Here is a 17,939-nt window from a genome sequence, read left to right as displayed (position 1 = left end):
TTGTGCCAGTACCATACTGTCTTGATCACTACAGCCTAGTATTGTAACTTCAAGTCCAGAATTGTGACACTTCCAGCTTTGCTTTTCTTCTTCATGGTTGTTTTGGCTGTTTGGGGTCTTTTGTGGTTTGCAGCAAATTTTAGGATTGTTCTAGCCCTATGAAAAATGCTGGTGGTATTTTGATAGGGATTGCGTTAAATGTGTAAATTGCTTTGGGTGGTATAGATATTTTAACAAGGTTTGTTCTTCTAATCCACGAGCATGGAATTTCTTTCCATTTCTTCATGTCATCTTCAATTTCTTTCATCAGTGTTTTATAGTTTTAAGAGTACAGGTCTTTCACCTCTTTAGTTAGGTTTATTCCTAGGTATCTTATGGTTTTTGGTGCAATTGTAAGTGGGAATGACTCTTTGATTTCTCCTTCTAGTGCTTCATTATTGGTGTATAGAAATGCAACAGATTTCTGTGCATTGTTTTTGTATCCTGAGACTTTACCGAATTTGTGTATTAGTTCTAGCAATTTTTTGGTGAAACCTTTTGGGTTTTCCATATAGAGTATCATATCATCTGCAAATAGTGAAAGTTTGACTTCTTCCTTGCTGATTTGGATGCCTTTCATTTCTTTTTGTTGTCTGATTGTCTGAGGCTAAGACTTCCACTGTTATTAAATAACAGTGGTGAGAGTGGATATCCCTGTCTTGTTTCTGATGGTAGGAGGAAAAGCTTTCAGTTTTTCCCCATTGAGGATGATATTAGCTATGGATTTTTCATATATGGTCTTTATTTTGTTGAGGTATGTTCCCTCTAAACCTACTTTGTGAGAGTTTTTATCGTGGATGTTGTACTTTGTCAAATGCTTTTTCCGTGTCTTGAAATGATCATATGGTTTTTATCTTTTATTAACGTGGTATATGTTGACTGTTTTGCAAACCAGTCTTGATCTAGACACTTTTCCTGCCTGTTTGATGAAGTAAGTGCACATATTGGGAAAGCCCTCATAATGAGGAATTGCAGCCAGCCCCCAGGAATTGTGAGAAGTTTCTAGTAACTGTAGGAGGACTCCACAGGCTGAGTGCAGTTTCCAGCTGACAGCCAGCAAGAAGCTTGGAATCTTATTCCAACAGTTGCAAGCAGATGAATTCTGCCAAAAACCTGAATGAGTCTGGAAGTAAATTGCTTTCCCAGTAAAGACCCCAGATGCAAATTCAGGCCTAGCTAGTACCTTGATTACAGCCTTGTGAGACCCTGAGCTGAGGATCAGCTGAACTGTGTCCAGATTCCTGACCCTGGGCCCCATTACATAAAAAAGTAATATAATAAACATGTGCTGTTCTATTACTTTTGTGTTAATTTGTTATGCAACAACAGAACAAAATTAAAATATACTAAAGCCTATTTTGCTTAGGAGAGGAAGATTCAGAGGCAGACTGGAAAATAAATCAGGCACAAGAAACCTTACATATTTTCAATAAAAGTTAAAATAATGTTTAGATTTTTCATTTCTAAAAACAGGGATTATACAGATTGAATTAGGTGTAGCAGAAAGGAAATTACTTCAAACAATTTGGGTAGGGCCCCAACACCATGGCAAAGAGTTAAGATGGAATGAGAGGGGAGCCCAACTGTGGTGAGGGACTTCATTTTAAATTATTTTCTTTTAAATTGCAATAGTTTTTCCCTATTATTTGAAAACCTTGTAAGGCAATCTAGCTAAGATTCTTTGTTTACCTTTTAGGGAAAGAATGGAAGAAAGAGCTAGGGCCCCAGGCAGAAGAGAACTGCTAGTTTTCATTTTCCTTTTCAACTTTATGTTTCTTATTGTAAATAGCATTAGTAATAATAATAATAATAATAATAATAATAATATAATGATATGTTCTATTTTCATTTTGAATAACAAAATAGAGAAATTTTAATGTTTTCTATTTGTAAAATAATAAAATCTAATTATGTTCCCGTCTTTTCAAAGACAGTCTTTAAAAATAATTTTCTTATATCTTTTTACCTAATAATTAAATGTTTGTTAATTCATCAGCATAATATATTTTGAAATAAAACAATTTTAATTCACAAATATTAGAGTTATGTTCCTATAAGGCAGGGACTGTTCTCTATTTACTTTAGAAGTACCAGGGAACACATCAGGCATTTATAAAAAACAAAATCATGTAATTTTACTGAGCTTACATATAATGGAGTAACAAAAAAGGACAGATAGAGATATGAGAGTTAATCAGGAAATATGGTTTCATTAAATATGTAAACAATTATATTAACAGTTGCAGTCATTGTAGCTTCTGCATTGTTCCCTACCATATATACTAAGATATTTACTTCCATTGCTAAGTAAATTTGTGAGAAAGAATGCTGATTATAACCTTCCATTACTCATTTATTTATAAAGCATCTGTATGTAGGGAATAAAGAAAGGGAAATCATTTTTAAACTTTCTCACACTGGAAGCCCTACATAAAATTGTACAATTTTCAGGGGAATATTTGCCACATTCACCACTTTCTCTTTGAGTAAAATACATGCATAAGTTGGAAATGAAGGATCTAGAGCAACAGAGAGATTCAGTGCATGGAATAGTTGCACTAAGACCTCCTCCCCAACCTCTCTTATTTCTAGTAAGACCAACCAGGACTTCAGTAGTTACTAGAAATTATCTGTTGTTTTTCAAGGACAACTTCTGGGTATAAAACACTATTTTGAGAAGGAGTTTTTGCAGAATCTTATTTTGGCCTGCAAGGACTTTTAAAACATCTGCAAAAATGATCTATAGATGATTTATAATCATATACCAAAAATAATTATATGATAAAATAAAAATAATAACCATCTATATATTTAACTGCTTGTGAGCAGGAAATTCCAAGTCTTCTGCCACTAACCTTGTAGTATCTCTAAATAATGTTTCTTTTTAGTGGTAATTATACCGTAAAGCTCACCAGTCTGCAAACTGTCTCATACAAACAGCTTTTGAGTACCCCCAACTTAGTTATGAATGCACAGTTGCATGTCACTAACTTTAAAAGAAAGACTTTAACATGAAAGGCAGATAGCAATACTAAGAAATCAGTGACTCATAGCAATGAAGGCAACAGAGATAACAGTGGAAAAAACCATCTGCAACAATTATAGTTAATGTCAACAGAGAAGATATATTATTAATCAAATAAACCAAAATGCTTTGCAAACATGTGAAAAATTAAAAATACAATAATGGTGATTCTGGTTTAAGCTCCTGTATGTAAGGAGCTTAGAAGTAATTACTCCCATCGTCACATAAAGAAAACAGTTGAAATGAACTGAAAGTCAAAAACTTTATTTAGACCCATCATGGAAATGAGGACACAGGGCAGGTCATCATGTTCAAACTGAAGAGTCAGGAGAATAGAGAGAAATTCACAGTTGACATCAGCCTACTGGATCAGAAGATGCTTGAGACAGTAACTGGAAACTAGGAACACTAGTTCCTAGTAATTGGAACTACGATCCAAACTAGTAATTGATGGATCGTAGGAGGCTGAGTGTAGACTATCTTGAGAGCTAAAAACTCCTGTGGGCCCAGTCTTAAGGAGAGCCCCACACTTTCATGGCTTTGACCTAGAGGAGCAACATAAGGTTCTTACAGGGAAGAATAGAGAAAAATTGCTTTAGAAATTAAGTGGATATCAATAGCAGATATCAAGGAAATTTGGAAATATTTGGAGGTTAATCAACACACTTCTAAGTAACACATGGGTCATAGAAAATGTCTCAAGAAAAATTTTAAGATATTTTGAACTAAATGAAAATGAAAATACAGTTATGAAAATATGTTGAATGTAGCAAAAATGCTAGGAGAAATTTATAGCATTGAGTGCATATCTTAAAAAATGAAAAGACCAAACATCAATAATCTAGGCTTCTGCCTTAGGAGATAGATAAAAATGAACAATATAAACCTAAGAGAGCAAAAATAAAATAATAAAACTTAGGACAGAAATCAATGAAATTGAAAACAAATCAATAGAAAAGAATCAACAAAACCTACATTTTTTTTGAAAGATCAATAAAATTATAAATGTCTAGACAGGTTAAGTAAGAAAAATAAAAAAAGAAGAGAAATTTCTAATATCAGAAATGAAGAGGGGCCATTACTACTGAACGCAGATTAGGAAAGTAGTTCAATTATGAAATATTTAAGCTTCTATTTTCCTATAGCAAATAGTTGTGAAATTATTCTGGCCAGAAAGTGACTATTTTATGATGCTGAATTATTTTGGTGTGAAATACTATATTAGGATATAATTTCATGGGGTTATAATCACCATGAAATCACCATATAATGCAGCAATCTCACATATGGATATATATCCAAAGGAAATGAAAATAGGGTCTCGAAAGGGTATCTGCATTCCCATTTTTATTGCATCTTTATTCACAATAGCCAGTACATGGAAACCAGCCAAATGTCTCTCAACGGATGAATGGATAAAGGAGAGGTGGCATATACATCCAATGGAATATTATTCAACTACAAAAAGAAGGAACTCCTGCTATTTGTGACAGCATGGATGGACCTTGGGGATATTAAGCCAAGTGAGATAAATTGAACAGAGAAAGAAATACTATATGATATTACTTATATGCAGAATCTAAAAAAGCTGAACTCAGAAACAGATAGTAGAATGGTGGTTACCAGGGGTTGGAGAGTGGGAAATTGGGGAAATGTTGGTCAAGGGTACAAACTAGCAGTTGGAAGATGATAAGTCTGAAGAGCTAATGCACAGCATTATGTTTCTAGTTAACAATACTGCACTACATACTTCAGAATTGTTAAATGTTCTCACCACAAAAAAGTAATGATAATTATATGACATGATGGAGATTTTAGCTAATGCTATGGTGGTAATCATATTGTAATGAATATAAGTATCAAATCGGCATGTTGTACACCTCAAATTTACACAATGTAATTTGTCAATTATATCTCCATTTTTAAAATTCCACAAAGTCCTTAAATAGAAGTTGAACAAACTCGAATGCCATAATAAATAATGTGGAAAAATCTAATAAAGGATTTACATCAGGAAGAAAAGGAGTAATTCCTGTCTTTTAGTGAGTAAAACATCCTAGAAAAGTGTAACATTATACTTAACATTAGCTATAACCGTTTATGTTCTACATAAATGTGTAAGAGGTAAAATGAAAACATATACAACTATAAAGAGAAGCATCTAAACTAGGGGAAAGAAAATGGAGCAGATCTATTTTTAAACCACATTTGATAATTTATTAATGTCTTTCAGGATAAAACTGCATGAAATCTCTCCTAACTTGCATTTTTCTCTTTAACATTCTTGTAACCACAGAATTTGTTTTGTATCACCAACAAAAAGCAGCATGTCCGTGGAATAAACTTTAGTAGCACTCACTGAAACAGAATTTGCCTCAGTGGGAACCCTGTTTCTGTCATAAACAAAGTGATAGAAGTGGTTGAAAGCACAGTGTTCCCAACATTTCATATTATATTTCTGAAGATACTTACAAAATATTTGTGCGCTATTTAATCAACCCTTGGAGGCAAACAACTCTTGCTCTAATGCACAGTTCATTGACCTTAAACTTGTTGGGTCAAAGTTTAATGAAATGAAGTGAAAAATGAAAATGAAATGAAGTGAAATGAAATGAAGTGAAAAAAATACAAAATTTAAAATGAAAATTTTCTTTTTAAAAAAAATTTTAATGTTTTTATTTATTTTTGAGACAGAGAAAGACAGAGGATGAGCAGGGGAGGGGCAGAGAGAGAGGGAGACACAGAATCCGAAGCAGGCTCCAGCTCTGAGTGGTGAGCACAGAGCCCAACACGGGGCTCGAACCCATGGACGGTGAAATCATGACCTGAGCTGAAGTCGGATGCTTAACCGACTGAGCCACCCAGGTGCCCCTAAAATGAAAATTTTCAATGTAACTAATTACGTGATGATTTTTTTCCACACAAAAATGAAGTGTTAATCTTTTCTTCTTTTGAGTTTATTTGCATTGAATTTAAAGCTACAATAAACCCTAAAAATACAGATGACCCTCATCTCCTACTTTAATATTTATCAGATATCTTTATCGCAAAATTTTGAGCATGTATGTTGTATTTCTCTCAACAAAGCCTAATATAATTTAGTTACAATGTAAAGAATATTGAATAAGTATGAATATTAACAAAACTAATTCTCAATTTTCAAAATGCTTGCTTTCAAAGGTTACATAGAAGTATTTCTTGTATGCTTGTCTCTAAAATCCAAGAGTTAGAGAAATTCTCACTTGAGTACTCATTTCTAAATGTGCTTTTTTCTTCTGGACCTCACCTTAATAGTCAACAGATGCTGTTACTTAGATAGGAAAAAAAACAGGGCCTTTTAGACTTTAACATAAAAACGATTTTGGTCAATTTAAGGAGAAATTTCATAGAGGATGCTTTTTGTTCCTTGCAGTGAGTAGAATACATAGTATAAAAATGTGTAATCTCTTCCTGGGGACAGGGGTTGGAGGGAAACACTGATAATTTCTTTATGCAAGAAAACTATCATCTTTTGAAAGTTTGAAATATTAATGATCTTTTTGCATACTTTTTAAGGAGTAGGAAAAAAGATATGTGTAAAAAACTTTGTACATTTCCTGACCTTTAATAGTTAAGATTTCAATCTTTCAACAAAAATTCTGGAATAATATTCCATTGTATATGCCTGCCACATTTTTTGTTCCACAGAATCATATTTCTACTGGATATTTACAGTAATTATGGATCTCAAAACAAACCCAAACCATGGTCATTCATATCTACCAATGCCTGTGAAAAAGGTGAAGTAAAGATAGTGCATTTTATTGGCAGTAGGACTTTAAAAAAACGCCTTTCTATATTTTAAGAGATGAACACAGAGGTATTTCTAAAAATAAAAATGTGACATTTTCTGAAGAATCTCACGTACTAGTAACCTTCAGAACACACTTTGGAAAAAACCTCTTGCAGCATTTTCCGTGTCCAGTATTGAAATTCCAATCCAACTTCCCCAAGCCTGCTTCACCCACAATATTTCCCATCTCAGTCAGCAACTCCGTCTTCCCTTAGCAAAAGCAATGAACAAACATACATGTTGATGTGACTCTTTTTTTTCTTTTTTTAAAAAATCTCTCTCTTTCTCTCACACTATATGTGGCGTCTGTCCAGAAATCCTGTAGGGCCAATTTTCAAAATAAAGCCCAAGTCTGTTTATTGCTCTATGTTCTTCGTTGTAACACCCCATCCAGGCACTATCATCTCAGGCTTGATTATTGCAGTAGCCTCCTTGTTATTGCAGTGGTCCCTCATCGAAGTAGCTTCTTGGTTGTTGGGTTGCCCATAATTATTGTAGCAGTCCCTAATTATTGCAGCAGCTTCTCATCATTGTATCCTGGTGGTAGCTCCCGGTTATTGCAGAAGCCCCTGATTATTGCAGTAGCCTCCTAACTGCTCTCCTTTTCTTCCATCATTGCTCCTCTTCAATATCTTCTGAACGCTGCAGTCAGCATGATTCTGCTGCACCTTAGGTCAGATCACATTACTGCTCTGCTGAAAATCTTCCAGCACTTTCCCTCTTAGACGCAAAAAAAGCCAAAGCATGTGGCGTGCTCTACACGTTCCTCCCCCATCTGGAATTAAATTCTCATGCTATCATAGTCTATTCTAGCCACACTGCTTTCCTTCATTTACCTCACGTGTGACGAGAATGCTGCCAACCTTTGTGTTTATTCATTTAATGGTTCATATCTAAATCATTTATCACCCTTACTCTTGCCCTCTGTTCTGTGTCCCATTCTTCGTGAGGCTTCCCAGACTCCTATTTAGAAATGCAGTCCATTCTCAAACACTCCCTGTTTTGATTTTTCACTTAGTTCATATTATCTTCTGTCACACAAGTTTTGTTCTTATTTGTTTTCTCTCTTGTCTCCAGAGAACGCAAGCTTCAGGAGCATGTGGATGGCTCAGTCGGTTAAGCGTCAGACTCTTGATTTCAGCTCAGGTCGTGATCTCAAGATTTGTGGGATCAAGCCCCACATCGAGCTCTACACTGACAGTGTGGAGCCTGCTTGGGATTCTCTCTCTCTCCTCTCTCTCTCTCCCCTTCCCCTTGCTTGTGCTCTCTTTCTCTCCCAATAAATAAATAAACATTTAAAAAAAGAACGCAAGCTTCATAAGGGTATGGTTCTTGACAGTTTTGTTCATTGCTAGATCAAAATTTCTTAAACTTTAAAATATAAAGAACAAATGTAAATATAGACACAAGTGGGAACATAATATTTGTTTTATGAGTGAATGTCTACAAGTTATTTAAAAAAATTTTTTTAACATTTCTTCATTTTTGAGAGACAGAACATGAGTGGGGGAGGGGAAGAGAGAGGGAGGCAGAATCTGAAGCAGGTTGCGGGCTCTGAGCTGTCAGATAAGAGCTCGAGGTGGGGCTTGAACTCACAGAGTGTGAGACCATGACCTGAGCTGAAGTCAGATGCTTAACCGACTGAGCCACCCAGGTGCCCCATGAATGTCTACAAGTTATGATTAAAGGTTCAGCTACAGAAAAAAGTAACACACGTCTGCTCTACTTCACTATAGCCAGGAGACTTAAAAGAAAATTGAACTTGTTGAAACCAAGCCCATTCTGGATAACTTTGACGGATTTGTAATGCCCAATCCAAAGTGGATCCCTGATTATTCTGTAAATGCATCATCTTTCTCCGTTCTTCTACCTTTGATATTTTAGGCTGAATGACTCATATGTTGAGATTGTACGGTGGAAAACGGCAGCATTCCTGTGCTCAGGTGAGAATACATGTGAGAAAGAAAGGAAGATATATTCTGAGGCCTGGACAATCTCTCTGGGTGGAAGGTGGATTGCCCTCTGGCAGTACACATTTCTAGCGTGGCAGTTTATAGGTGACTTGCTCTAAGAGATGTCCAGGTTTGAGGACAGAGACGAAGTTAGGAACTACAATGCATTAGTGAGGATAATTTTCCTTTGCGCTGCTAGGACTGTTATGTGAGAAGGGTTTCCATGCCTCCTGCACTGTAATTTCTTTGAGTTACTCTGATTTTTCAATCCAGTCTGATAAAACATAGAGTCCTGGGGAATAGAATAGTGAGGCAATAAAGGGATATTCATACCTATAAAAACAACATAGGAAAATTCACATCCTGCCAGACAAGGCCATCGACCAGGAAATTACAGCACAGTGGAGAGTTGCAATCCACTGTGGTGTTAGGAATTGTAGCTAGGAGCATGTTGTGGGGTGGATGGCTCAGATGCAGACAAGAGACAAATTTCTTTTTTCCAAAACATATTAGGAAGGATAAACATTGAAAACAGAATACTGGCAAGTATTAAAAACTGATTACATCATAAGACTTTATACCCTGTATGTTGATATTTGAATCAAAGAATGCGTTAGGATATATTGCCACGTCAGTTAGTGAGGGCATTACAATGTATTCATTTCTAATGTGTCACATTATTTAGGATATCTTGTTCAGATAAAATTAGGAAAGTAGGATAAGACAGTAGTAAGTAATAGAGATGATAAGGAAGTGTGTAACATCTTTTTTCCTCTGGTAAAAATACAAAATCATTGAAGAGAAAATTAAAGGGACAAGGTTGTTATCAAAAATGTTCACCATGGGGCGCCTGGGTGGCGCAGTCGGTTAAGCATCCGACTTCAGCCAGGTCACGATCTCGCGGTCCGTGAGTTCGAGCCCCGCGTCAGGCTCTGGGCTGATGGCTCAGAGCCTGGAGCCTGTTTCCGATTCTGTGTCTCCCTCTCTCTCTGCCCCTCGCCCATTCATGCTCTGTCTCTCTCTGTCCCAAAAATAAATAAACGTTGGAAAAAAAATTAAAAAAAAAATTAAAAAAAAATGTTCACCATGATAAGTATGTGTCTTTCTCCCATTTATTTAGATAATTATTTGGATAATTAAGGATTTGTCAGAGAATTTTTCCCATTATTGAAAATTACTGTGGCACTACATATCTTTGTATAGATTTATTTAGGCTGATGATTCTCTGAAAGAAATCTAAATATACAAGGTGTCCTCATTATCTATAGTTACAGTACAAATATACAGGATGAGTAGATTCATCTTAGTTTTTCATTTCTTAGATAGTATAGACAGATTTATGCTCCTTGGCTCATATTTCACTTTAATTTCCATACCAGTTTTGTGCTTAAAACTTGCCTCCTTTAATCCTTGTTCATTGATTCAGCACCATATGTAGGCTTGAGTTCTGGTGCACAAAATAATCATGTTTCACCACCTGAACATTTTGCAGGAAATCAAAGCCCACACAATTATACAGGGAAACAAATTAGTAGACTACTTTTGGATAAGCATATTTAAGTTGGCTTATGTGACCTTTGACATTTCAATCCTTATATTTTTCACAGACTTTTGATATCGTTCAAGAATAAATTAAAGATAAAGTATAGAACAGAATTTTAAAAATCCCATTAGTTGTATTTAAAAGACAGGTGGAAGACTGGAAAATTTCCAGTCTCAAAACATGGTTTTTGAGACTAAACATTGAGTTAAATTTCACATTATTTTGTCCCTTTTTGGTCAATTAACATGAAATTTTGGTGTTATTAACCCTAAAGACTTTAGAATAATTTCCTAAATTTCTTCCCCTATATATGTTTCCATTTCTCAGAATTCTATTGACTACCAGCATTTCCTTGTGTTTTTCATGTATACAATCATTAATGTTTTTCATGTATGATGCCATTTTAAGATTTGAGAAATCTTAAGTCAAATCCTAAATGACTGTTATTATCCTCAAGGAACAAACTTAAAACATTGAATTAAGGCTTCAACTTTATATATTGATTGATTCATTGATTGATTTATAGAATCTGAGTGGGTGGAGGACAAAAAGGGGGAGAAAGAGGGGGAGAGAGACAGACAGAGACAGAGAGAGAGGATCCTAAGCAGGCTCCACATACGAAGCCCAACACAGGGCTTGATTCCCAGATCCTGGGATAATGACCTGAGCCAAAATCGAGAGTCATACACTCAACTGACTAAGCCACCCAGGCACCTCAAGACTTAAACTTTCAATTTTAAGTATTTATATAGGAAAAAGTTAGTATAGCAATTACTCAAGCTCTCCTCTAACAGCACGTATCCAGCCATAATAAAATCAGGAGAAAATGGTGATTCAGTTATAACAGCTGTTAAAATTTAAGCATTAGAAAAAAAACACATTTTCTTTTAATTATTTGTATTAACATAACTACCACTTGGAAGTAAGTCCACTGCTTTTGCTTTCATGTGCATGAAAATCAAATCAACAATCAAAATAGTTAATACATAAAGTGAGTTAAATTTTAAAATTATGGGTTTCACTTAGGGTTTTTTGCATGTGTAGTTCTCTCTCTTAGTGACTCTCTTTTAATAGTATAAAGGATTAAAAACTTATGAAATTTCAATTATTATTTAATATTCACAATATATTTTTGTACCATTACTATTCAAGCCCATTAGTGTTTCTTTCATTCTTTAACTCAAGTCCTTTTAATGATACAGAAAATTTTTAGAAAATTAAGACAGTTTGATTTTTTCAAAGATTATGATTATGATTGTTACGTTTTCTCAGGTGCTTGCAATGTCTATAAAGGGAAAATACAGTAGTAACTTTCTAATGTTTATCTAATTTCCATATTTTGTGTCCAATTCTAGACACTTTTACCAATGCAGAGGAAATTGATATAATTTAGCATTTGAAGAGAATTGTTTCAGTTTGATGGTGTTTTTCACAGATTAGAAAATTGAGACATGAAGACAGAAAGTGATTTGACTAGTTTACACAGTAAATTAAAGGGGAAATTGACAACTCATACAGAAATGTGAAAACTTAATTTGACTTGGGAACTGAAGGATTAAAATAATAAATTATTAAATAAACATCCTGTTTTTGGAATACATTTCATGCATTTTATGTCATTTATGTCCTTACATGTACTCAACTTAATTAATTTTCACTTAAGAAAAATTTATCATTATCTTAATTTATGGAGTGGGTAACTCAAGTGCAAAGAGATGTAAATACATTTCCAAGTATACATTGCAGACCCTGGCTTTGAAATAACTTTCGATTTCACAGACTAAACTCTTAAAAATGACTCTCTATACATCAAGATTTCTGTACATAGAACTTCTACAACTGTAGTAAATGCTATCATTCTACAGTTTTGTTTTCTCTCTGTAATCTCTGCCACACCTCTATTTTAACATTTAGTTTCTTCAACCTATAACCTTTATATCCTTCTTCTTTTCATTATTTCTACAACTCTTCTTCCTTTCCAAGTCATGGCTATTCCTAGATCATTAAATCTTGGAATTGGATGGGACCTTGGGGGTCTGCTCTAACTCTTTCATGTTACATATGAGGAAATTGAAACCCAGATACTTAAAATTGCTTGCCTTAGGCCCTACAGCTAGTAGATGGTAGAACTAAAAATGAAAGTATATCTTCTAAAAGTTCAATTCTCCTGACAATACACTCCTTTCCCTTCATATAGTGTTTATTCTTCAGTGGTGGAAGCATGTCAGTCTAAAATTGTTTTAAAAAGATGCCTTAGAACTTGAAGGAACAATCTGGTTTCTTGTTTTGTTTTGTTTGTTTCCTTTGAAGAAAAATAACTCATTAACAAACTTCAAACTACAAGCAGTAAGAGTGAGCACTGACTTTAAAATATTGGAAAATTATAAGATATGGTTGCTCTTTTATAGTATAAATAAGAATCACAATTACACTATCATTTAAGCCTGGGCCATGAATGATACCTGGTATATAAACAGTTTAAAATCTTAATCTCGGGGTCATGAGTTAGACCCCCACTTTGGATATAGAGGTTACTAAAGAAATAAACTTAAAAAATTAAAATCTTAGAGACTTAATGCAATAAATTTTTATTTCTTATTCAAATCAGAAGCAGATGACAGTGGATAACTGCACTGGAGAGATCTCTTCAGTGGCAACTAAGGGAAAGAGCCTTCCTCCTAGGGACCTTCTTCTCCACCTTCTCCTAGGGACCCCAAAGAGTTGTCTTCTAGATCTTTTGCATTCTTCCAGCTAGTGTTCAAAGACAGAGATGTGGAAGAGTCTGCAAACTGTTGTATAACAAGGCTTGGATTCACACACATCATTTCTAGTCTTACATTTGGCTAGAATCCAGTTCATGACCCCAGAATAATTATAAGACTGAGAAAGATAATCTTCCTGTATGTCTAGAATAAGGACATTAAATTGGTAAACATCTTGTTAGTATCTGTCTCAAATTAAGTTCTACTGTCGTCTACCCCAAATGGAATAATGCTTGGGTCATTAAGACTATGCTTTTTATGTATCAAAAGGAGCCAAACAAAATAGATAGAATCAATCTAAAAAAGTCAGTTTTATAAAGCTTGTAAGTATAGTTTATCCAAATACATATTCGTCTTTGGTTATATAAAAGTACATGCAATTTTTTCAGTTATACATTTTCAAATGGTTTTACCAGGCAGGTCAGAACTGTCATTCATATTTCAAAGTCTTTATTCTAATATTTATGTTGCTTCAGTGATCATCTTTAGTATATTTTACCAAATATGGCTTTGCCTAGAATTTGGGATGAGAAGGATCATATGCCTTTCACCTCTTTCTAAATGCATACTTGATCCCTATTTATTTCTGATATTCATAAAGTTTAAATGTGCCCTGACCATCTGTTTGCCTCCAGAAGAATTCACCAAATGAGAGTAGACATTATATCTGTTCTCTAAACATTTTCCTAATTAAAGCAAACTCTTGGCAAATTGCAGATTTTTAATAATACGTTGCTATATCAAACTGCTAAATAAATTTTATATTTCATTTATATCCTATATTTGACCAATTATTGTAATATATACTATAATTTATGGTGGTGAAATATCATAATCATGGAAACAATATCATGCTACAAATCTATTAGAATGTCTGACTTGCTTATAATATATCTTTATTCCCCTGGAAAATGACTATTACTCATAGGTCTGAACCCCTAAGACTCATGTTTCATTATATAATCTTATCCTATGACTATAGTTGACTTGGGAACTGTAGGGAGTTGACACAATTTAAGCCAATCAGAATTTATTTCCTGAAAATGTGAGGCAATTCATGGACTTACATTTGGTTTTGTTTTTTATTTTGTTTCTGTTCTCTGTGTTTGTAAATTTATAACTTTAACATATGAAATATGAAAATTTGAGCTATCTGTATTCTGCCTTGGGGATCTTTACTTACAAAATATGTCAACAGAAAGAAAAGGAAATGAAGCTGATATACAGAGAACACCAAATATGCAAAGATCTCTGGTGGCTTTAGCTAATGACTTAGTCTACCTTCTGTCTAAAACTAAGGTCTGTAATATTTTCCTGTGGATTACTTACCTTTTATTTGTTTTTTTTAAAAATTTTTTTTTTCAACGTTTATTTATTTTTGGGACAGAGAGAGACAGAGCATGAATGGGCGAGGGGCAGAGAGAGAGGGAGACACAGAATCGGAAACAGGCTCCAGGCTCCGAGCCATCAGCCCAGAGCCATCAGCCCAGAGCCATCAGCCCAGAGCCCGACGCGGGGCTCGAACTCACGGACCGCGAGATCCTGACCTGGCTGAAGTCGGACGCTTAACCGACTGTGCCACCCAGGCGCCCCTACCTTTTATTTGTTTTTAAAAGATAGTCAATTGGGTTTCTTTACTTAAAACCAAGAGATTCAACTAACACAAATTCTACCTCAAAACATGTATCAGATGCAAATTTACCACATGAGTAATATGCCCATTTCAAGGTAACATGCATTTCATTATATTTTGCTTTGACCAACAAGTATAAAAAAGGAGATTAGACCTTATAAGTAGCACAATATAAGCAGGAGCAATCTTACTCTTTGACTTTCTATGCCAATGTCAATTAAAATTCTAAAAAGTGGAATACATATTAAATTTCCAAGCAACAATATTTCAAACGTCACTAGCATTTTAGTGACCTGCTTAAAAATCTATTTAAAAATCAGTCGATTTTCTTAATGATTTCCATGTATTTACTGGCCTGGTTTCCTACTGAGAATAGAGCTTTTATTTAAGAAGGGGTGTAGTGCCCAGAAGGCTTTAAGTTGTTACAAGAATTGGCCTATGGAATTCATTAGAGGAAAACATATTTTGGCTTATTGTGAATAGCCCGTACACTAATAAAGAAGTCTGGTCTCAAGTGCAAGAGTGGAATTTCCTTTTCATTATGAGCCATAATTGGTGAGTGTATTAATATTTGTGACTATCAAGAAAATATACTATAACTTGTTATTGGCATCACAAATATATATAATGAAGACAAACTCTTCACTCACTGGCAGGTTATGACATTTGAGTATCGTGATTTGTAGGAAATAGAATATTGTTCTTAGTTAGAAATGCAGACATTCCCCTAGCTAGCAGGGTTATAGCCAAAAGTCTTCCCAAGGACAAAATAATAGCACCCTATTTATTTATCAGTGAGGTGATTTTCTGTAAAGTGGACCTCTATGCTATAGATAGCACACAAAATGCAATTAATTCCTAGATTTAAAACAAACATTACTGGGGTGTCTGGGTGGCTCATTCAGTTAAGCATCTGACTTTAGCTCAGGTTGTAATCTCAAAGTTTGTGGGTTTCGAGCCTCACATCAGGCTCTGTGCTGACAGCTCAGAGCCTGGAGCCTGCTTCACATTCTCTGTCTCCCTCTCTATCCTCTCCCCACTCATGCTCTGTCTCTGTCTCTCAAAAATAAATAAACGTTAAAAATAATAATAAACAAACAAACAAACAAACACTATTTAGGATAAATTCTGGGAGAGAAATGCTGCTCTCTGGGGTGCCCAGGTGACTCAGTTGGTTAAGCCTTCGACTCTTGATTTCAGCTCACGTCATGATCTCACGGTTTATGGAATGAAGGGCCGAGTCAGACTCTGTGCTGACAGCACAGAGCCTGCTTGCGATTCTCTTACTCCCTCTCTCTCTTCCTCTCTCTCTCTATCAAAATAAATGAATAAACTTAAAACAGAAAGACAAATGCTGCTATTATTTCTGGATGACATAGTAGATTTATTTTTTTTGAGAGAGGGTGAGTGGGGTGGGACAGGAGAGAGAGAGAGAGAGAGAGAGAGAGAGAGAGTGAGAGTCTTAAACAGGCTCCACACCTGCCTTGGGGCTCCATCTCATGACTGTGAGGTCATGACCTGAGCCGAAATAAAGAGCCTGTCGCTTGTCGCTTAACCAACTGAGCCACCCAGGTACCCTGACATAGTGGAATTTTATAAATGCAAAATGATTAACAAAATGAATAAATGTAAAGAAAACAATTACTTTTTTCCCCAAATTAATAATGCTTGCGATATGCACGTTTCCTCCTTACCATTTTTTTCCTAAACAAAGTCACATGTCTCCTTGTATCTGTTTCATTTAAACATTTTACTGGCTGTCATTTGTAACTTGCTTCTAGGGACAATAAAAAAAATGAGTAGGTTGAATAATTGTTTAAATTTTTTTAAATGTTTTTATTTATTTTTGAGACAGAGACAGAGCATGAGCAAGGGAGGGACAGAGAGGGGGAGACACAGAATCTGAAGCACGCTCCAGGCTCTGAGCTGTCAGCACAGAGCCCCCACCGTGGGTCTTGAACTCACGAACCGTGAGATCATGACCTGAGCTGAAGTCGGACGCTCAACCGACTGAGCCACCCAGGCGCCCCTGAATAGTTGTTTAGATGGTTTAGATGACTTATTGTAGATTCTTTTAATAAAGCTGTATTCTTAGCTTCTCTTCCTCCTGCCTTGCCCCTGGTCTTTCCTGCATATATCATTGATAATTTGTCCTATGTCAAAGCAAGGGATTTTGATTTTTTTTTAATGTTGAGGAAAGTATGAGAAGCTATAGTTCCCAAGTTTTTTTATCCCCAAATGTGAGCTTCTCATTGCTGATATAAGCCAAATTTAAACAAAGCTGTACATCCCTGGGGCTAGCCCAGAAAGCTGCCTTGAAAATGTTAAACTATGTTTGCATCTCTTCCATTCATTACACTGGGAGTTATGATATTCAAGGTAAGCATGTACAAATGAAACAATATTTAATTTTAGTATTTATTTTCAGTGAATCCAGACATACCCACAGGTCTGTGGTTTGCCAGTCCTCAGTTGAGAAATCCCTGTAAAAGTGATACTCCAAGAATAAGATTAGGCTGTAGCCCCTGAAGGATTTAGTTATCCAGGAAAGCAGAGATTATGTTTTACTACCTTGGAAACATCAAGCTCAGAGGAAAGATGAGAATAAAACTCTAAGGAAGAATGTAATAGAAGTTCTGTGTGCATGTACATATGTGCATCTTTCCAGAACTGTCTCCTTACTCACTTGGCATTACTAACTAGAAATTAGAAAACTTACAAATCCTGTATTAAAGAACCAACTTGAGCCAGAAGATGTTCATCCTCATGAATTCTACAACGGACAGTTCTCTACATGAGATGGGCCTATCCTTGTGGCTGTTATCTTATTTTTAAGAATTTTAAATGTTTACCTATTTTTGTGAGAGACAGAGCATGAGCAGCAGAGGGGCAGAGAGAGAGGGAGACACAGAATCTGAAACAGGCTCCAGGCTGTGAGCTGTCAGCACAGAGCCTGATGTGGGGCTTGAACCCATGAACCGTGAGATCATGACCTGAGCCAAAGTCGGATGCTTAACTGACTGAGCCACCCAGGCGCCTCTATCCTATTATTTTTAAGGTTACGTAGAATGAGTCCCAAAGTCTTCCTTCCATTTCTATTTTTTGGAGCAGCTTGAGAAGGATAGGTATTAACTCTGCTGTAAATATCTGGTA

This window comes from Lynx rufus, unplaced genomic scaffold (genome assembly GCF_022079265.1).
Source record: "Lynx rufus isolate CCGP_SWC_20201006 ecotype Redwood Valley unplaced genomic scaffold, mLynRuf1.p SCAF_1, whole genome shotgun sequence".
Taxonomy (NCBI): Eukaryota; Metazoa; Chordata; class Mammalia; order Carnivora; family Felidae; genus Lynx; species Lynx rufus.
Note: the sequence above shows the minus strand (reverse complement) of the source record.